The sequence below is a fragment of the Lepidochelys kempii genome, chromosome 3 (assembly GCF_965140285.1).
Source record: "Lepidochelys kempii isolate rLepKem1 chromosome 3, rLepKem1.hap1, whole genome shotgun sequence".
Taxonomy (NCBI): domain Eukaryota; kingdom Metazoa; phylum Chordata; order Testudines; family Cheloniidae; genus Lepidochelys; species Lepidochelys kempii.
In genome coordinates this window covers 129,474,115-129,497,266 of record NC_136382.1, presented here as the reverse complement: position 1 = coordinate 129,497,266, position 23,152 = coordinate 129,474,115, and positions in this window count along the sequence as shown.

Below are 23,152 nucleotides of genomic sequence, written 5' to 3'. Positions count from 1 at the left end.
TTGACGATGTGGCCATATTTTCGGATTCCTGGGCAGACCACCTGGAACATCTACAAAAAGTCCTTGAGCGCATAAGGGAGGCAGGACTAACTGTTAAGGCTAAGAAGTGTCAAATAGGCCTAAACAGAGTGACTTACCTTGGACACCAGGTGGGTCAAGGAACTATCAGCCCCCTACAGGCCAAAGTGGATGCTATCCAAAAGTGGCCTGTCCCAAAGTCAAAGAAACAGGTTCAATCCTTCTTAGGCTTGGCCGGTTATTACAGACGATTTGTACCGCACTACAGCCAAATCGCTGCCCCACTGACAGACCTAACCAAAAAGAAACAGCCAAATGCTGTTCAGTGGACCGGAAAGTGTCAGAAGGCCTTTAACAAGCTTAAAGCGACACTCATGTCTGACCCTGTACTAAGGGCCCCAGACTTTGACAAACCGTTCCTAGTAACCACAGATGCATCCGAGCGTGGTGTGGGAGCAGTTTTAATGCAGAAAGGACCTGATCAAGAATTCCACCCTGTAGTGTTTCTCAGCAAAAAACTGTCTGAGAGGGAAAGCAACTGGTCAGTCACTGAAAAAGAATGTTATGCCATTGTCTATGCTCTGGAAAAGCTACACCCATATGTTTGGGGACGGCGTTTCCACCTGCAAACCGACCATGCTGCACTGAAGTGGCTTCACACCGTCAAGGAAACTAACAAAAAACTTCTTCGGTGGAGTTTAGCTCTCCAAGATTTTGATTTCGACATCCAACACATCTCAGGAGCTTCTAACAAAGTGGCTGATGCACTCTCCCGTGAAAGTTTCCCAGAATCAACTGGTTAAAATCGTCCTTGAGATGTGGAAAATATTGTTAGTCTTTATGTACTTGGTAGTATATTTAGAGATGCATGTGTCTTATTAACTCTGTTTTTCCTAGAGCTCCAGGAAGAAATCCCAGCCAGTGTTTCACCCTAGCTGAGATTTGGGGGGCGTGTCATAAAAATAAAGGGAAGGGTAAACCCCTTTGAAATCCCTCCTGGCCAGGGGAAAGCTCCTCTCACCTGTAAAGGGTTAAGAAGCTAAAGGTAACCTCGCTGGCACCTGACCAAAATGACCAATGAGGAGACAAGATACTTTCAAAAGCTGGGAGGAGGGAGAGAAACAAAGGGTCTGTCTGTCTGCTGCTCTTGCCAGGGGCAGAACAGGAATGGAGTCTTAGAACTTTTAGTAAGTAATCTAGCTAGGTATGTGTTAGATTATGATTTCTTTAAATGGCTGAGAAAAGAATTGTGCTGAATAGAATAACTATGTCTGTCTGTGTATCTTTTTTGTAACTTAAGGTTTTGCCTAGAGGGGTTCTCTATGTTTTTGAATCTAATTACCCTGTAAGATATCTACCATCCTGATTTTACAGGGGGGATTTCTTTATTTCTATTTACTTCTATTTTTTATTAAAAGTCTTCTTGTAAAACACTGAATGCTTTTTCATTGTTCTCAGATCCAAGGGTTTGGGTCTGTGGTCACCTATGCAAATTGGTGAGGCTTTTTATCCAACATTTCCCAGGAAAGGGGGGGTGCAAGTGTTGGGAGGATTGTTCATTGTTCTTAAGATCCAAGGGTCTGGGTCTGTAGTCACCTAGGCAAATTGGTGAGGCTTTTTACCAACCCTTGTCCAGGAACTGGGGTGCAAAGTTTTGGGAAGTATTTTGGGGGGAAGGACGCATCCAAACAACTCTTCCCCAGTAACCAGTATTAGTTTGGTGGTGGTAGCGGCCAGTCCAAGGACAACGGGTGTAATATTTTGTACCTTGGGGAAGTTTTGACCTAAGCTGGTAAAGATAAGCTTAGGAGGTTTTTCATGCAGGTCCCCACATCTGTACCCTAGAGTTCAGAGTGGGGGAGGAACCTTGACAGGCTTCCATTACATCAGCTAATTGCTGTAGTAATTGAAAAAACCAGTGAATGTAAAACTGTCTTAAGTGGTGCTGGTTCACAACACCATTTGCTGAACAGCTTGTACAGAAACCAAATCATATGAAATAAGCAGGTGTTACATTGAAAACAAATAAGTTTGCAAGTATTTCAGAGCAGGAGCAAAAAAAAAAAAAAAGGTTAGATTGAAGTAATACTATATGGAAACACTTAAAAAAAAAAACCAAAAAACCCAACACTGGGAAAGGTTTGGACTTCATGATAAAGGCAGGATCCTTGGAAACTGGGTTCTGCAATGGGAGGTAATCCTGAAGATGTATCGAGTCAATGAACCACAGGCAACACTGCTCAGAGATAATTGGTGCTCTCTACCCACTTGTTACTGACATAGTATCCAGAATGGGCCTACAAGTATCTCCTGCAGTTTCTTGTCTCACTTAACAACATGATGCTGGGGTGGGGGAGGAATGGAACTCTGATTCGAAGAACATACATGACAACACACATCTGTCTGAGGCTGGCAATAGCAGGTTGGAGGTGTGTGGATCTGACTTGGCAGGACTGCATGTAACACACACTGCCAGATGGCTGCCAAGGTGGGGATTGTAAGGAGAAGCCAAAGTTTCGGTGGACCTGAGCCCAGTTCAGTCTTAATCCTCTGCTGCTGAATGATAACAGTGACACTGGGATTTAATATTAAAGTGAAAGAGCAGGAGGATCTGCCCACTAAAGAAAGTGAGCAGGCAGCAAATTAAAAAAAAAAAAAATGAATGGATGAGAAGAAACTGAAGTGGACTAGGGAATATCAAAGAGTATTTTCATTAACAATGCAAAGTTCTAAAAATATGTTTGCATTATAGGAACATAAGATTTGCCAGAGTGGATCTGACAAGGTCTACTAGACCAAATGCATATCTATGACAGCGGCCAGCAGCAGATGTTTCAGAGGAAGTTGTAACAATCCTATTGTTTGTAAATAATCTCTTTATAAAGATATAGAATACATTAGTAATGGTAACAGATCTTAGAGAAGAGAAATGTCAGATACAGCAACCAAATTTCTTTTTATGTCTATATTATGACACATTTTCCATCCTTTTATTAATTTTTGTTGTGCAGTAAACATCTCCTGTGCATTTCCACTGGAGTCAATAAAATGTGAGGGATGTATCTGGCTCATTGTATGCATAGTATTCTGAAACAGACAAATCTGTGGGTTTACCCTTCTCAAATTACAGAAAAAATGCAGAACAATTGCTTTTTGGAAAAAGTCAGTCATACATAGGTATAGAGTCATCTGAAGTATAGGCCTGGGGGAATATTATTTCAGAGCACTCATGTCTGCTTTCCTAATGACCTTTGGCATCTGGTTCCAGCTAGCAGCTGAAAAGCAGAGTTTGTTCAGTTCCCCTGATTGTTAGCCTTTAGATAGGGAAACAAGGAACAGGATCCAAGCACAATAAAGAGGGAATTATTCTAAGCCTCCCAAATACTTGACATTCATTTTGCCAAATAGTTTCCCCAGTCCTGAAAACTTGTTCCTGATTGAAAGCTCTCAATTTTAATGTCTTTGAGATTAATTTTCAAATTAGCTTTAGGTTTAGTTTTTAAGGATTAGTGGGCCAAATTCCACGGAGATATGAAAAGCAGACACAGTGGCACTGAAAACAATACAACTGTATTTGTTTAAACCAGAGCTGAATTTAGTTTAGTCTGGCAGAGCTACACATATAATTCACTACTTGTGGCACCTTAGAGACTAACCAATTTATTTGAGCATAAGCTTTTGTGAGCTACAGCTCACTTCATTGGATGAAAGTTTATGCTCAAATAAATTGGTTAGTCTCTAAGGTGCCACAAGTACTCCTTTTCTTTTTGCGAATACAGACTAACACGGCTGTTACTCTGAAACCTGACATATAATTCAGGCACTTCTGGCAGCTTTCTTCTGTTCAGTAGACTAGTGATCAATTTCTATAGGACCTCCTTTTCCTCTCAGGTGTGAAATGACTGACTTTCAGTCTCACAACAACTCCTGTGCAGGCTAGACCTATAAAAGTTAGCATGCAGATTTAGGAAATTTCATTTTAAAAAGCTGAACTTCAGGATCACATATTTACACAAAAGGGTGGGGGGAACAAGTCGCAGGAATTCTCTTGTCACAAATGTCAGACAGTTGTGGTAATTATACCAATAGAGCTGTTTTTCTTCCTTCGGGTTTTGTTCTGGTGTATTTTTGTGTGAATGTAGACAGGGATTATAGTTTTCTAGGGGCACATATAAAAAAGGCAATAAAAAAGTGTAAGGCAATGGAATGGGATAGCTCATTGGTTTGAGCATTGGCCTGCTAAACACAGAGTTGAGAGTTCAATCCTTGAGGGGGCCATCTGGGGCAAAAATTGGGGATTGGTCCTGCTTTGAGCAGGGGGTTGGACTAGATGACCTCCTGAGGTCCCTTCCAACCCCGGTATTCTATGATTCTATGAGATGGTTGCTAGGCCAACCAACCTCTCCTGTGTGACTTATCATTGGCCATTACTATCGTATGATCCCAATTGAAAGACCTAATTTACTATATCAATTCAGCTGAGGGTTCCCTCCAAAATTTGTGATAAGGAAGTGAGTCATTATCCAAACTAAAGATTATTTTCTTGTCTGTACTGATTAATGGATGGTGATTATTAGATCATTGTTTGTATTCATCCTTTCAGTCACATTTAAAATAAAATATTATTTGGCTCTGATCTGGATTATGTCCTGCTGCCCCTTTCACACCCTTCTCCTTCACCTTGTTTCATAAGATACAAGTCTTTAAAAGACTATCCCAAATGAATTTAAAAAACCGTCAATTCACCATATCACGCCTGATTAGGAAATCATCAAAACATTGTCAATATACAATACAAGCTTCTGAGGGAAGACTTTCTCCTTAAAAATATAGATTTCCTTCTGGGTTCCACCACTTGCCAGTGAGTCTTCAATATCATTGTGGATATTGGAAAGTTTCATGGAAAATATGGAGAAATATAGCATTAACACTAGCCTTTTTTAAAAAACAAAATCACCTTAAATGAATTACAAATACTAGAGAGAGGTCTGAGTTGAAGATTGCACCCAGGTTCCAGGCTTGAGAGACAGTCAGGCTGATGATGTCCACCATGTCCAAGAAATCAGGTGGCAGTGGCTCTGAAGTGGAAGATTAAGTGCTCTCTTCTCGTTTTTCTTGGCTTCTCCTGACCACCTATTACACTGGCAACATGTCAGCCTGTTCTGTTGTGTTGTTATTGGCTGACATTACACCAAACCAGCTATACTTGCTCCATCAATAATAAGTGAGAGCCATAGTAAGTTGCTGCCTCTGAGGAATGATTAATATCCTGTGATGTACCTCAGGTGGGACAGCTTCATGCCACCCATTACAGAAGGTAGACTGTAAATGCACAATCCAGCCCTCAGCCACTGTCAGCTTTCTGTAAACTTTGATGATTGTAAACCCTTTTCCTTTGCCTCTCTGTGGGTTCCCAATACATCTATATTTTGTACATGTTTAGAAACCAGTTCAAAACAGAGAGAAAAGTGTTGTTTAGATGTGGCCTTAAAGTAAAGCATCAATATCAAAGTGGTTGTGAGTATTATATACCTTTTAAATAGCATCGGATCTTCCAAGCCTATGTCAGATGGAACAGCTTCTGCCACTTTACTAACACTGAGTAGTAATTTACTCCACGAGTAGCCCACTAAAATCACTGAGGCTACTTGCAAAGGGAGGTACTACTCAATGTGAGCCCTGGGGCAGAATCTGGCCCTTGTAATAAGAAGTGTCTTATATTGTTGAGAAGTGATGTAATGGCAGTTTGAATTATGTTTATGAGCATTTGAAGAACTTTAACAATATATCTGTCTGCTTTCTAGTAAAGTTTTGTATGCAACAGCAAATATGTCCATGGATAACAAACTGGAAAATGAATGTATGCAGACTGAATAGTTTTAGTGTTTGTTTGTTTTTTCAACTTGCTGTTTTCTAGTGAGCAAAAAGTGAAAAAAAAATCTCATGAAGATACCATACTTTTCTTTTTCAGGCAATGTGTGCACCACTTATTTTATATGAGAGACAGATGGGCCCAAAGTAAAACCAATCCCTGTTCCCCAGGCTCCCTGAATAGTAGGAAGTTCAGAGTTTGATCCCTATTTGGATCCAAATTTTGACTCTCACCATTATTAACCATTACTATTAATGTATTTAATTGTACAGCGGTAAAGCCTAGAGGCCCTGATCAGGGATCATGGCCCCAGTGTGCTAGGTATACAAAAAACACAAAAATGATCCCTTTCCTCAAGAGTTTATACTCTAAAGTGGGATTTTCAAAAGTGCTCAATTTGGCCTAACTCTGCTCCCATTGAAGTCAATGATACAACTCTGATTTGGTATATCTACTCTGCAATCAGAGGTGTGTTTGCAGCAGGCGTGGACATAACAGAGCTAGCTTTACTCAAGCTAGTTTGAATGACAATAGCAGTGAAGCCGTGGCAGCATGGGCTAGGCACTTGAGTACATACCCAAGATCCAGGACAGTGTTGTTTGGCCCATGCTGCCATCTGCACTGCTATAGCTTCATTGCTGTTGTTATTCAAGCAAGCCAGGTCGAAGCTAGCTCAGGCACATCTACAAGTGCTGCAGTCACACCTCTGACAGTAGTGTAAATGTACCCATTGATTTCAGCGGGAGCAGCATTAGGCCAATGCTGAGTACTTTCGAAAATCCTGCCCTAAGTAAGGGTTTATAAAGGCCAAACTGTAGCTAAATCTGAGCCCTCTTGAATTTTCAGAAGCTTGGACTTGGATCCCATACTGGACCTAAGTTTCAGAACTTAACCTTCTCTCCCGTCTAAATTTACCGGCATTGTGGTTGCATGGGAGTTTGGATGGCAATGAAATAATTCTGTAGCTTATATATTGTATATTTTAGTATTTCTGCAGTGAAGATGTATGCCACTCCTGGTTATAGAATGACAAGAAACCTGGAAACATCTGACAATGTGGTTCTAAGGAGTTGGAGGTCAGCAAATGTCTTTAAAAACACATGGAGAACATTAGCTCTCTGTTTTTGCAGTTTTAGTCTCTAAAGCTGTGTGGAAAAGTTTCTCATCATTGGTACAAAGTGATCAAAAAGCTATAGTTCTACATTCCTACCCATAGTTTTCGAAGTCTTAAAAAAAGGCATTTCCACACAAGTGCTCATAAAGCAAAAAATGGTATAATTGTACAAGTGTGCAAGTCACAGTTAGGAAAGCTTTCTTCATTTATCCCTGCATCCAGCTGATAACGAAGAAAACGCTTGTGGTCATTAAGTTCCGCAGATTTAGCTCTTGGAGAGGTAATAAAATGATTATTATGATGTTATGAGACAGCACATATTGGTTTACAGATATTTGCAACTTCAACTGTAACGGGGTTGGGGCTTGGATAGGCAGATGAAGATACTTAGTACCTTACAGAAAGTATGTCAAACCTTATAGGTTTGGGGCCTAAAAGACAGACAAACAAACAATAGTTAAAACATATTGGGTAACCGGTAGATGGATTTATCACATGGTAGTGCATATTTAAACAAAACAACAATAAGACAGTTTGAATATTATAAATGCCAATTTTCATTTTCAATCTTTGCCCACCACAGATGTTTTAGGTATCTTGGTGTTTTTTCTTGGCGGTTTGTTCTGTGAGGTATGTGGTTTCTTCACCTGTAAATGCTTGAAACTGGTTGTAAACTCTACCCCAGATGAAAGTATACACTGTGGCTTTCTTCTTGAATATCTATATTTCTCCCTCCAAAATGCCTTGTCAATTCAAATACTTTAAAGCAGGAAAAATGTAATTGAAAAATGGACGATGCACCAAGATAGATTATGAAAAATGACTGGAATGCAGTGGATACTACAATTCCTACACGTGCAGAGGACGTGCCATGGGAGTTTAGGAAGTTTAGGCATTTGAGGTCAAATTTGAAGACGGGAGGACAGGGAGGAGGGGGGAAACAGTTGGGAATAGTGTATTCACTTTTATAGCCCCATTTAAAATAAGTTGAGATTGCAGGTGATTTTGTCAAGAATTTTATAGATCTTGTGTGGATTTTTGTGGCAAACCTGTGTGTGGGGTATGAGAAACAATAAAGGTTGAAAATTGTGGAAGATATTATCCTATGCAATATGACGACTTTTAACAAGTTTCAGAGTAACAGCCGTGTTAGTCTGTATTCGCAAAAAGAAAAGGAGTACTTGTGGCACCTTAGAGACTAACCAATTTATTTGAGCATGAGCTTTCGTGAAGTGAAGCTGATGAAGTGAGCTGTAGCTCATGAAAGCTCATGCTCAAATAAATTGGTTAGTCTCTAAGGTGCCACAAGTACTCCTTTTCTTTTTGACTTTTAACAAGGAATAGATCCTTACTTTTTTGATAGATGTTCTGGTAAGGTCTCTTGGAAAGAGGTCTACCTGCAGAAACTACATCCAGTGAAATGGTTTTATATAAATAATTCTTTAGTGAAGTGACTTTTTTCTATTATAATAATGAATGATTCATAAGTGGTATGACTTGGAAAATAATGATTGCACATCTCAGTGGAAGTTTAGGAAAGCCGGATGGAACCATTCAGGAGAATTTAGATTTATGATGATTACACAGAATGCAACCAGAAATGTAAGTTTGTGATTATAATTCTTCTCCAAGTGCAGTCAACAAATCCTGCTCATAAAAGTAACAAAGTAACCTGATGCAAAGAAGCTTATGATTTAAGACTTATGAGTCTTATGAGTCTTAGTGATTTGCCAAAATTTAGACTGTAGTGTGACAACTTTTTGCAGCTTTCAAAAATAAAATAAAATAAAATAAAATATAATGAAACTAAGCTTTCCATCACTATTGATAAAACTAGTGATGTTGAACCTCAAAAGGTTGTCCCAAATGTTGCAGACCCTCACATTAACAGTGGCAAGACTGTGGGGAAACGACAGAGAGGAAGCAGGTGCAGGAATGAGTAGATGGAATGGGTAGTGTAAAAAGAGAGAGCCTGTGAAGTACCATGGACCATCATTAGTGTAAATTAAATATGTCTACCTAGCACTTTTGTAATTCAGTCATTTCATGCAACTTGGTCATTAGCTCACTGATCAGCAATGGCGTTTCCATTCTTAAAAATATGTGGAAATAGTACCACTGAGGAGACAATACACGAGTGAAGCAATAATATCAGACCCCTTCTTAGATGTTGTGTGATCATATTGTGACTGCAGTTTTTCTACTGGTTTATATTTGGATTTAATTCACATTTATGACACTCCTCTGAGAAACTTTTGATTCCTGGAAAATCAGGAGAAAAACCCACTTACACTGAAGTGTATTTGTCTTCAGACCTAAAAAAGAAACTCTGCCTTATGTGGCATATATCTTTGAACATATTCTGCCTTATGTACTTGGTTTCTCAGCAAGGGCAGCAGGTGCAATTGTTTGGTATGTCCTTGACATCATTTTGAAGCAATTAGAGCTAGAGTGTTCAATAATTATTATCTACATCTGGGGAATCATCTTCCCCAGGAAACCCATAAAACTGAATCTGTTCTGGTTTTAAGTCAAGAATAAATATAATAGAATCATAGAATCATAGAATATCAGGGTTGGAAGGGACCCCAGAAGGTCATCTAGTCCAACCCCCTGCTCAAAGCAGGACCAATTCCCAGTTAAATAATCCCAGCCAGGGCTTTGTCAAGCCTGACCTTAAAAACCTCTAAGGAAGGAGATTCTACCACCTCCCTAGGTAACGCATTCCAGTGTTTCACCACCCTCTTAGTGAAAAAGTTTTTCCTAATATCCAATCTAAACCTCCCCCACTGCAACTTGAGACCATTACTCCTCGTTCTGTCATCTGCTACCATTTATATTTTATTTACCATATATATTTCCTGCTTTTAACTGTAAAATGCTCTGAAATCATAGAGAAAGGAGTCCGTGTATGTGTGGTCACAAGCTCAGTTAGAGTAAAATGGCATAGTTCTAATGAGGTCAATAGTGCTACACAGATTAATATCCGCTAAGGCCCCTCGGAGTTATTGTTCATTAGGAACTGGACTATTAATACATTTTTTCATTCTGTAAAAGATTTTGTGACCATTTGTAGGTCAGCCATCAGCAGAATTAAGACTCCGATTTTCTGTGCTAATACATAGGTCCCTACTACTTGAGTTGAAGAAGAATCTGATAGCTCTCATACTCTAGGTCATATACACCACCATTAAACCAACCACTAAGCAGTGACATAATCACACAGATGAACAGGTGTGACATTCTATCTAGTAGAAAGCAATCGGCACATATGCTTAAACAGTATATGTCAAAATGCTAACATGGAAATGACTTTTGGTCATTTTTAACATGGGTTAGATTCAATTTGGTAATCTAGAAGTAAGATGTGATCTGTACTCCAAACCCTTGAGGAATCTGCTCCAGTAAACAGGGATTCCCTCCAAAAAATTTAAACTCTCTGAGCCCAACTTCTTAGTAACATTTGAAATAAAAATCCACCTTCAATTTAGACTAAATAAAACTGTTCTATCTGCAATGTTTCTATTTACAGAAGAGATTCCTGTTTCATATTCTACATTAACTCCTTGGGCAACGAGTTTCCATTGACATCTGTAGATGTGCAGTTCTATTATTACCATTATTTAACATTAATATTGCAGTGGTGCCTAGAAGTCACAACAAGGCTGGACCCCATTGTGCTAGGCACTGCAAACGAGCATTGACTGCGCAAGAGAGATCCACAGAGCACATTAGAGAGGTCAATAATGCCAGAGAATTATGTATGTTACTGTGACACAATATGTGTTGTTTGTGTCTGTGGATGATGTACAAAATAAAACATGAACCACTCTCCTCTAATACTCAAGGAATATGGCCGTTGCTGTACTTTACAATCTGCTCTGTGTATTGCATACAGCCTGTACTCTGCAGTTTGCTAGTAGAATTTGTATATACAATTTTTTTAAACAAAATAAATCACTTACATGTGCTAGTTTATATTTGGTTTGCACTGCATCAGAGTCTGCTTTCTTCCTCTTGACTGCTGAGAGAAATAACACAATATCTTTAAGAAATAAATATATAAAAGGAATATTTTGGGGCTTGGTCCATGATCCCACTCCCCCTTTCTCATTATTTTTCTGGTCTCAAGCCGCAGCTCCTATTAAGTTCATACTCTGTCCTTTTCCTCTTCCCATTCTCTTTTTCCCCTTTACCCTGACTCATCTATTGCTCCCATCAGGTCTCTTCAGCCAGACCCTTTCCTTATCTCTCACCCCTTCTTGTCTGCAAAAACCCATATCCCATCTCCACTTCCTCTTTTCCTTTGACAAATATCTGCCTCTGCCCTCACCTGCACCCCACCCTCTCTACCCCACACATCCCTCCCCATTGCCACCTCTGCCCCCTCGATCTCTCCTTTTCAAATCCCACATCTGTCCCCCATTCTTCCTATGACCCTCTCTCCTGCTCCCTCTGGAATGCTTGCTACATCTCTAAAAGGATCACCATCATCTTTAGTTTTTCACTTCCTCCATCTCCTGGCACTCAGAGAAATTTGGATCTTCCTCATTAACATTGCCTCTGCAGCTGCTCTCTCCTATGCTGGCCCCTTCTTCTCTTGCATGCCTCGCCTCTCATTGCCCTAAAGAAACATGTTGGAGTTGTGGGGCTTTTTCTCTCCCACTAATTCCAACCCATTTGTCTTCTCCCTCCTTCTCCTTTGAACACTACTTCTTGTGACTTTTCTCTTCTCCCTGCCCGCTCCTCTTTTACCCTCCTGTAGCTATCATCCACCAGCAACCTTACTTCTCTCCAAACTGTCAGGAATCAGGGCCCATAGCAGAGCTAGTCACCAGGCAGCCTCATCAGTAAGGCAGGCCTGCAGGAGGCTGTTTGATTGGCCATGCAAACTTGATTGGCTGGAGGGGCCAGGAGGGCATCTCTTAAGCCATTAGCAGCTTGCTAACTGCTCAGTGCTCATGCCCACCACTGTGCCTTCTCCTGCCTTGCACCCAGCCTTGCCTCTGTCTTGCCCCTGCTCTGAACTCCTCCTTGTCTCATACCATGCTTACTCCAGTTCCTGCCCTCCAGTTTGACCCTTGGTTCGTGCTGCTGACTACCGACTCCAGCTTGACTCTCAGCTCTGGTATCCAGTTCCTGCCTTCCAGTTAGGATCTAGCTTCCAACTACTGACCCAAATCCCAGGGCCTCTCATCAGTCCTCACCTTCCTTGACCTCTCTGTAGCATTTGACACTATTGGTCACATCCTCTTTTGAAATCTTGTGCTCCCTTGGCTTTTGTGATTTCTTCTTTTCCTGGCTCTCCTCTTGCCATTCTGATAATACCTTCAGTGTCTTGTTCAGTGGGTCCACTTCCCCTCTTCCACTCTCACTAGGGGTTGGCAGAGATTCAGCATTGGCCTTCTCCTCTCCCTTTTACATCTCTGGATGATGTCATCTTCTCAGAGTTTCAATGACCATCTTCATGTCAATAACTCATAAGTCTTCCTTTGCACTTCTGACTGGCTCCCTGCAACCAATCCGACATCTCTGTCTCTCCAGCATCTTCTCCTGGATGTCCTGTCATAAATTTAACATTGCTAAAACTCAACCTGACTTTTTTCCCTCTGAAACCTTTAGTCCTTGCATTCTGTTGACACCACCATCCTGCCTGTCATCCAAGCCCACAACCTAGGGGGTATTTTCCATTCTTTCCACACTCTCATCCTGCCTATCCAGGCTTTATCTAAATTTTGCATCTTCTTCATCCATAAAATTCTCATTCAGGCTATCATTTTATCTTGAATACTGTAATTTCTTCTCTGGCTTCCCTATAACTCACTTCACCACTTTTGGTCCATACAAAACAGGACTGGTTAAGATCACTGTCCTAGCCCATCACTCTAGCCACATCACTTTTCTTTTTTGAATTCCTCCACTGATTCCCTCTGTTTCACTACATCCAGTTTAAGTTTTGTCTCCTCACGTTAAGGCCCTGAACAACTCTGCATCACCATGCCTGTCCACTTTCACCTGTTGCTGTCCTCTCGTCCACCTTCCTCTGCTTTGCCAGTCTTTTCCATCTATTTGTAAGTTTCTTACACAGACACCTACCGGCCTTCTCCCATGCTGCCCTTGCTATGGAATGCCCCAGTTGAACTTGTTTTAACCTTTATTGTCCCACATTCCTTGTCCAAGTTAAACAATTGGCTGAAGTGACATATAACATTTTCCACCCTAATTCCAGCTAAGATGCCTTTAAAATACACAAAGTTAGAATCTTAAAATCCCAGCAGCTTTCAGAAGAAAAAAATAGCTTTTCAATTACTTAAATTACTTCCTTTGTAAAGCACTTTGAGACCTACTGATTAAAAATATAATATAAGAACTAAGTATTGATAGTGATAGTAATAATAATAATTAATAATAAAATAAGAAACTTGTGCTTAGGTTGAGCCTATTATTTCCTTAACTGACAATGAATGCTGTTAACTGAATGAAATGTGAAATGCTCCATAATCTGAATTTTGATTGGCTTTTCAATGCAATAAATGAACTACAGAATTGCATAGTGTTGTGATATAACCTTCCTTCTTTTTGAGCTCTTGCTTTTAATAGGTTGCAATAAAAATAGACTTAACTTTACTATGTAGATGGAGTCTTGAGTCCTCTGTCTTGGTCTACAAAAATGCTAATTAATTTGTTGTTTGTATATATAGGAAAAGTCAGCCTTCTTTTCAAAAGCTGAAGATTTGCTTAACTTAATAGCCTGTAGAATTTCTGAGATGAAAAAAGCCACATTATCACAAAGAGAGAAAATAAAAAATAGGGGAAATAGACTTTTATAGTAGAACAGCTGAAAATAAGTTAACACACAAGCAGTGGTGTAGTTCTCAATCTCAAGGTACCATAATTGCGTGGGCCTGCTGATGTGACCTCATATGCGTTGTGTGTGTGAAACCATGCTGCATGGTGCTGTAACATGTCAGTACTTCAAGGTTGCCAAGTTGTGCCTGCTTGTGCCACACAGAGGACACCATTTTGCAAAGCACCCCAGCCTGCTTGCATTGGCATGCCCGTGCACACTCCATGTGTGCAAGGTCACTCCAGCATGGGTGGAGCAGCATGGTTTGCAAAATGGTGTCCTCTGTGTGGCACATGGGGACCATGACTTTGGCAACCTTGAAGCAGTACAGAAACAGTGTGCTGGCTCCACTCAAGTATAAATTAACATTTTTTTTTATTGTACTGCAAACATCTGTGACCTAAAACCAAGACGTAGCTTTTATGCAGCCAGTGGAAATGCACACTTCTCACATGGGCTGGCCTAAGGCTACAGAAATGTCCATATTGGTTCTGTGCAGAGCTGTGCTGTGCAGTTGTAGTTATGTTGGTCCCACGAGCTGAAGAGCAGCTCTGTGTAAGCTCCAAAGTTTGCCTCTCTCACCAACAGCAGCTGGTTGAATAAATTATATTACCTCATGCACCTTGTCTCTTTATGTTGGTTCTGTACAGCGCCGGTTGGCGGTTTTCTGACAAAATGACTTTTCATCAGAAAATGCCAATTCCTCAAAATAAAAACTGTTTATGGGAAAGAGTTGATTTTGATGAATCTCCCAATTTGGAAAAAATCCTGAAATGAAAAACTTCAAATTCATCAGACAAAACATTTCAATTTGCCCAGTCTGAATTGTTTTGGGGTTTGTTTTTTTTTGGATTATTGGTTTATGAAAATTTTCAAGATTTCAGTTTTGTCCCAATTTGGGACGGATTTATTTTCAAATCTTGAAAATTCTCACAGGACAGGAAAACTGTTTCCTGTCCAGCTCTAGCGTTATGAATGTCTTTCTGTATTTCATAGATGTTATGCTATTTTAAAAATAATAGAGTAAAATCCTGTCACAGTGCCTCCCTTGCAAATGAGAGTTTTGCTGCTGCTAAGCCGTGTGCCAGCTCCCTGACACACCAGCCACCCTGCCATGCCAGCAAACTCTTCAAGAGTCTGCCAGTCTAAACCTTGCCTTTCAGGTAACAATCAGTGAACCTCAGCTCGTGAGTTCCCCAGAGATGTCACCTTGGTAGGGCCCAGTCCCTCTCTTGTGACACTCACAGAAATTATTAAGTTTGCTGCCTCCAAAGAGACAGTGTATATGCCAGAGTGTTAGGCTAGCTGAAGACTCACATTTCACGTAAATACACGACACTGAGATGGTTTCTGTAATAAAACAAGTATTAGTTTATTAATAAAGAACAGAGGTTTAAGTGCTACTAAGCAAGAGAAAAAGAGACAGGTATGGTTACAAACAAGACAAAACACACTTGCTAGTTACTAAAACTTAATTCTAGCAAGTTCTATCTTTGCCTACAATAGTTTCTCATTTACACCAAGTTATCAGCAGCTCCTGACCTCAGCCCAAGAGGATCCACCTTCCACAGGGTTTTGATCCCTATCTGCCCTAAATGATGGATAACTAAAATGACTTCTTGCTCCCCTTATGCTACCCAAAATCAGTTCTCTGTCCCTTGGTGAGCTCACTAAGGTCTTCCCTCCACTTATTAGCTTGGTGGCTTTGTTTACCTTATATGTAAACATACTTTCATGAATCCCTGCCTGCAAACAAGCCAGTAGGACAGGCAAATTAACATTCCTTTGTCTAGGCTTTATCAGACTTTGTGTGTGCACAGCCTCCCAAACACATTACAAGAACATATTCCCAGCCCACACACAATGATTTTTGGGACCAACATGTCACCAATTTACATATGATACCTTACATGACACTTTTTAGATCCATATTATGACAACATTCTGTTGGGGATAGTGAGTGTGTCAAGCATTATATGAGTTATAGTATCAAGGACCCTCTGCCAGGTGGCCTTGAGGGGCTCCCAGGGTCACAAACATATAAGCGTTGGTATCTCTAATATTTCACAGTGAAAACTCTCATGGGCAGGGGCTGTGCCTACCAAACTGTGGACACTACTGGAAACAAATAATAAACTATAAAAATTTATCCAAATGTCATAATGTGAATTGGAATGAGAACCCATGCACCTTTCTATTCCCCTCCAGTATAGCAGCCCATATTTATCATATGCTATTAACTCTATATTTTGGGGATATTTATCTGCCTATGTACAACTATCTTTTGCTAATCAAATACACCTTTCTGTCCAAAATAGCCAACTAAAATCCTTCCAAAAATGATCATATCAATAGGCATGCGCATATACAGATATTTGAAAGCATGTGTGTGAGAGAGTAGTATTCTCTTTATTTCTGTATTTCCATTTGGCAAATGTAGCAAACTGGCAAGTAGATTAGTCTAAGGAAAACTAAATTAGATTTTCCTGATCATCTGTCATTTTGTTCCAGTTTAAAAATTGAGAGCTGTCCAGCAGGCAAACCCTCATATTGCTTAAGTTATTTGGAGACCAATTTAATGTGTTGTAGGCCACTGAGCAATGGGATGCTCATTTCAATTGTTTTTGTACATAAATTATTATTGGTTTCTTGGTCTGAGTCTAAAATGTACTGGAAACCTTTTTCACATTTAAAGCTTTAATGAAACAGAAGAGAAAGAAAATTCAGCCCAAATTAGGAAATGATCCATGTCAAACATTACTCATTCTATATGTATTAAAACAAAAATGTAACAAGACTTAAGCAGTTCTATTGACCCAGAATACCTTGGGACTCATAGGGTGGGGGTTTATTGGGAGTAGAAGGTGCAGCCATCTGTGGCCACAGAAGAATCTCCAGGATCCATGGTGAGACAAATTAAGACTAGGTATGTCTTGTTTGGGAACTATTGAGAAAACTGTTATGTTTCATATAGCTATATTTTTAAACCAAATTTTCAGAATGAACATCTGTTAAACAAAACTCTAATGAATAAAAGGAAAAAGATCCCTTGTGTCTTTTGGTAGTACTGGTGAGGATGAAGATGAGAGAACGAGAAAATTCCAGAGTCCAATGTTAATGAGAAAGACCATGAGCTGCATCTCTGAGACTATTTTTGGTGAAAACTATTAATTTATTACAAGACTACAAATGGAACTGTAAATCTTGTATAGTGGGGAATAGTCTCATCTGAATGCATTGATTAATGTCTCCAATTTCCATTAATGGAAATATTAAACATCTCTGGCTCCTTCCACCATTCCTTCCTTCCATCTCTGGCTCCTTCCTTCAGAGAGGAGAGGTCTAGTGCAGGCATATCCAATTGAAGTTGGATAGGGATGTACAGGGATTTTAACCAGCCCTGCATGTACCATGAGCAGGGCGATACAAGCTCTTACTGTAGTATTTGGGGTTTACTCTAATTGGGCTATTAAGACAGACACGTTCTTGAACTTGTCCTGAAGTAGATAGGTATGATGTCTGTCATAAATATAAAGGGAAGGGTAAACCCCTTTGAAATCCCTCCTGGCCAGGGGAAAGCTCCTCTCACCTGTAAAGGGTTAAGAAGCTAAAGTAACCTCGCTGGCACCTGACCAAAATGACCAATGAGGAGACAAGATACTTTCAAAAGCTGGGAGGAGGGAGAGAAACAAAGGGTCTCTGTCTATATGCTGTTTCTGCCGGGGATAGAGCAGGAATGGAGTCTTAGAACTTTTAGTAAGTAATCTAGCTAGGTACGTGTTAGATTATGATTTCTTTAAATGGCTGAGAAAAGAATTGTGCTGAATAGAATAACTATTTCTGTCTGTGTATCTTTTTTGTAACTTAAGGTTTTGCCTAGAGGGATTCTCTATGTTTTGAATCTAATTACCCTGTAAGATATCTACAATCCTGATTTTACAGAGGTGATTTCTTTACTTCTATTTACTTCTATTTCTATTAAAAGTCTTCTTGTAAGAAAACTGAATGCTTTTTCATTGTCCTCAGATCCAAGGGTTTGGGTCTGTGGTCACCTATGCAAATTGGTGAGGCTTTTTATCCAACATTTCCCAGGAAAGGGGGGGTGCAAGTGTTGGGAGGATTGTTCATTGTTCTTAAGATCCAAGGGTCTGGGTCTGTAGTCACCTACGCAAATTGGTGAGGCTTTTTACCAACCCTTGTCCAGGAAGTGGGGTGCAAGGTTTTGGGAAGAATTTTGGGGGGAAAGACATTTCCAAACAGCTCTTCCCCAGTAACCAGTATTTGTTTGGTGGTGGTAGCGGCCAATCCAAGGGCAAAGGGTGGAATATTTTGTACCTTGGGGAAGTTTTGACCTAAGCTGGTAAAGATAAGCTTAGGAGGTTTTTCATGCAGGTCCCCACATCTGTACCCTAGAGTTCAGAGTGGGGGAGGAACCTTGACAATGTCTAACATGTTTTCTTTCAGGTGCCAGAGTGTAGACCTTGGGGGGATCTACATGTAGCTCTAGTTTCAGAGTAGCAGCCGTGTTAGTCTGTATTCACAAAAAGAACAGGAGTACTTGTGGCACCTTAGAGACTAACCAATTTATTTGAGCATGAGCTTTCGTGAGCTACAGCTCACTTCATCGGATGCATTCAGTGAAGTCTTTTTGTTGTAATATTGCAACTTTTAGGTCTGTAATCGAGTGACCAGAGAGACTGAAGTGTTCTCCAACTGGTTTATGAATGTTATAATTCTTGACATCTGATTTGTGTCCATTTATTCTTTTATGTAGAGACTGTCCAGTTTGGCCAGTGTACATGGCAGAGGGGCATTGCTGGCACATGATGGCATATATCACATTGGTAGATGTGCAGGTGAACGAGCCTCTGATAGCGTAGCTGATGTGATTAGGCCCTATGATGGTGTCCCCTGAATAGATATGTGGACACAGTTGGCAACGGGCTTTGTTGCAAGGATAGGTTCCTGGGTTAGTGGTACTGTTGTGTGGTATGTGGTTGCTGGTGAGTATTTGCTTCATGTTGGGGGGCTATCTGTAAGGAAGGACTGGCCTGCCTACACTTCTATCTCTCTGGTCACTCGATTACAGACCTAAAAGTCGCAATATTACAACAAAAAGACTTCAAAAACAGACTCCAACGAGAGACTGCTGATTTGGAATTAATATGCAAACTGGATACAATTAACTTAGGCTTGAATAGAGACTGGGAGTGGATGGGTCACTACACAAAGTAAAACTATTTCCCCATGTTTATTTCCCCGCCCCCCACTGTTCCTCAGACGTTCTTGTCAACTGCTGGAAATGGCCCACCTTGATTATCACCACAAAAGGTTTTCTTCCCCCCGCTCTCCTGCTGGTATTAGCTCATCTTAAGTGATCGCTCTCCTTGCAGTGTGTATGATAACACCCATTGTTTCATGTTCTCTGTGTGTATAAATCTCCCTACTGTATTTTCCACTGGATGCATCCGATGAAGTGAGTTGTAGCTCATGAAAGCTTATGCTCAAATAAATTTGTTAGTCTCTAAGGTGCCACAAGTACTCCTTTTCATGTAGCTCTAATATCCCTCAATATATGAAAAGCACCGTCTATCTTACAGCTGAATATTCTGACACTTCAAAGAGCAAGTCTTCCAGCATGAACTGAACCTTTGAGGGAAGGGAAGTCAGAGCCCCAAAGTAATGAGGCTCATCTCATCAGTATGCTGAGGCCATTGACCTTGAGGCAATGTCCGCCACATCCAGAGCAACTTGCAGGCTGAATTTGGTAACTAACTGACCTTCATTTCTAGAAAGCAGCTTGTCTGAAAATGCTGAAGACTTTTTGTAGTTAACAAGACCATACCTGACCAACAGTGCCTGATAATTAGCCGTTCTGAATTGCAAACTAGCCAATGAATAAGATTTACAGCCTAATAAATCCAGTAATTTAGCCTCAGATTCCTTTGGTGTGGTCTTATTTTCTTGTCATGACATCTCATTAGTAGCTGTCACTACTAAAGAAGATGGCACAGGATGACCGTAAAAGAATGCAACCCTCCCTTGATGGATCTGGTATTTCTTGTCTGCCTTCTGAGAGGTAGTCTCTGCTGTGGCCAGAGTCTGCCAAAAACCTTTTCTGGGTCCATAATAGACTCATTAATGAGAAGCAGTATTTTACCAGATGTGGAAGTTTGTAGGATATCAATCAGTCTGTAGGTGGGCTCCTGAATATCTTCAAAAGGAATTTACAAAGAGTTTAAGACCCTCTTGAGCAGATCCTTAAAGTGAGCCAGCTGATGTATACTAGGCAGGGCCACAGATCTCGATTTCTGATCTAAAAGTGACTATTCTTCACCAAAAACTTCGAAAACAGACTCCAACAAGAGACTGCTGAATTGGAATTAATTTGCAAATTGGATACAATTAACTTAGGCTTGAATAGAGACTGGGAGTGGTTGAGTCATTATACAAAGTAAAACTATTTCCCCTTGTTTATTCCTCACCCCCCCACCCCCCACTGTTCCTCAGACGTTCTTTGTTAACTCCTGGAAATGTGCTGGAAATGGCCCACCTTGATTATCACTTCAAAAGGTTTTCTCTCCCCCCACCCACTCTCCTGCTGGTAATAGCTCATCTTAAGTGATCACTCTCCTTACAATGACAGGTTTCAGAGTAACAGCCGTGTTAGTCTGTATTCGCAAAAAGAAAAGGAGTACTTGTGGCACCTTAGAGACTAACCAATTTATTTGAGCATGAGCTTTCGTGAGCTACAGCTCACTTCATCGGAAGCTCATGCTCAAATAAATTGGTTAGTCTCTAAGGTGCCACAAGTACTCCTTTTCTTTCTCCTTACAATGTGTACGATAAACACCCATTTTTTCATAGAATCATAGAATATCAGAGTTGGAAGGGACCTCAGGAGGTCATCTAGTCCAACCCCCTGCCCAGAGCAGGACCAATCCCCAACTAAATCATCCCAGCCAGGGCTTTGTCAAGCCTGACCTTAAAAACTTCTAAGGAAGGGGATTCTACCACCTCCCTAGGTAACACATTCCAGTGTTTCACCACCCTCCTAGTGAAAAAGTTTTTCCTAATATCCAACCTAAATCTCCCCCACTGCAACTTGAGACCATTACTCCTTGTCCTGTCATCTGCTATCACTGAGAATAGTCTAGATCCATCCTCTTTGGATCCACCTTTCAGGTAGTTAAAAGCAGCTATCAAATCCCCCCTCATTCTTCTCTTCCGTAGACTAAACAATCCCAGTTCCCTCAGCCTCTCCTCATAAGTCATGTGTTCCAGACCCCTAATCATTTTTGTTGCCCTTCGCTGGACTCTCTCCAATTTCTCCACATCCTTCTTGTAGTGTGGGGCCCAAAACTGGACACAGTACTCCAGATGAGGCCTCACCAATGTCATATAGAGGGGAACGATCACGTCCCTCGATCTGCTGGCAATGCCCCTACTTATACACCTCAAAATGCCATTGGCCTTCTTGGCAACAAGGGCACACTGTTGACTCATATCCAGCTTCTCGTCCACTGTCACCCCTAGGTCCTTCTCTGCAGAACTGCTGCCTAGCCATTCGGTCCCCAGTCTGTAGCGGTGCATTGAATTCTTCCGTCCTAAGTGCAGGACTCTGCACTTGTCCTTGTTGTGTTACGAATTACACCTGGTAGGACATGCACACAAGTGCTACGAATTACACCTGGTAGGACACGCACACAAGTGCTACGAATTACACCTGGTAGGACACGCACATAAGTGCTACGAATTATACCTGATAGGACACGCACACCAGTGCTGCGAATTATACCTGATAGGTCACGCACAGTTCGAATCTAGGCTGAGGCACAGAAACAAAGTCCACAACTGCAGAGTTCCCAAAAGACACTAAGTTTATTACGCTCGAGCGTGGTGCCCCCCTGCTAGCCAGGAGGGGACCCTGAATGCAGATTATACAAAGATTATATACCTTTTAGCAAAGCATGTTGCCCTCGTGCATCGGAAACCTTAGCCAATAAACAAACCCTTGTTTTATCTACCACCTATCCCTGCTTGGTGCATTCCTCGTGCTATACCAGTATGTTAATTACACAGCATGGTCCTAAAGCCATGCATCAGTAACTTTTATTATCAGGATGGGAGGCCTCACATCAAGGCCAAGAAACCGGGAGTTAAAGACTGACAAAAACCAGATACTGGGAGTCAAGGCAGGCTGGAGACAAGGAGGAGGATTTTCACAGGGATTCATTATCTAAGGATTACTCCTCCTGGTGTATGATGTGCTGGCATTTAAACAATGGTGGGCCCCAAACCAAAATGGAGTCACATGTGCTAACTTTTCCTTAACAGTTGAACCTCATCAGATTTCTTTTGGCCCAATCCTCCAATTTGTCTAGGTCCCTCTGTATCCTATCCCTACCCTCCAGTGTTATCTACCACTCCTCCCAGTTTAGTGTCATCTGCCAATTTGCTGAGGGTACAATCCACACCATCCTCCAGATCATTAATGAAGATATTAAACAAAACTGGCCCCAGGACCGACCCTGGGGGCATTCCACTAGATACCGGCTGCCAACTAGACATGGAGCCATTGATCACTACCCGTTGAGCCCGACAATCTAGCCAACTTTCTACCCACCTTGTAGTGCATCCATCCAGCCCATACTTCTTTAACTTGCTGACAAGAATACTATGGGAGACCATGTCAAAAGCTTTGGTAAAGTCAAGGAATAACATGTCCACTACTTTCCCTTCATCCACAGAACCAGTTATCTCATCACAGAAGGCAATTAGATTAGTCAGGCATGACTTTCCCTTGGTGAATCCATGCTGACTGTTCCTGATCACTTTCCTCTCATCTAAGTGCTTCAGATTTGATTCCTTGAGGACATGCTCCATGATTTTTCCGGGGACTGAGGTGAGGCTGACTGGCCTGTAGTTCCCAGGATCCTCCTTCTTCCCTTTTTTAAAGATTGGCACTACATTAGCCTTTTCCCAGTCTTCCGGGACTTCCCCCGATCACCATGAGTTTTCAAAGATAATGGCCAATGGCTCTGCAATCACATCCGCCAATTCCTTTAGCACTCTCGGATGCAACGCATCCGGCCCCATGGACTTGTGCATGTCCAGTTTTTCTAAATAGTCCCGAACCACTTCTTTCTTCACTTCTTTCTTCATGGTCTGTGTGTATATAAATCTCCTCACTGTATTTTCCACTTTATGCATCCGATGGAGTGAGCTGTAGCTCATGAAAGCTTATGCTCATATAAATTGGTTAATCTCTAAGGTGCCACAAGTACTCCTTTTCTTTTTG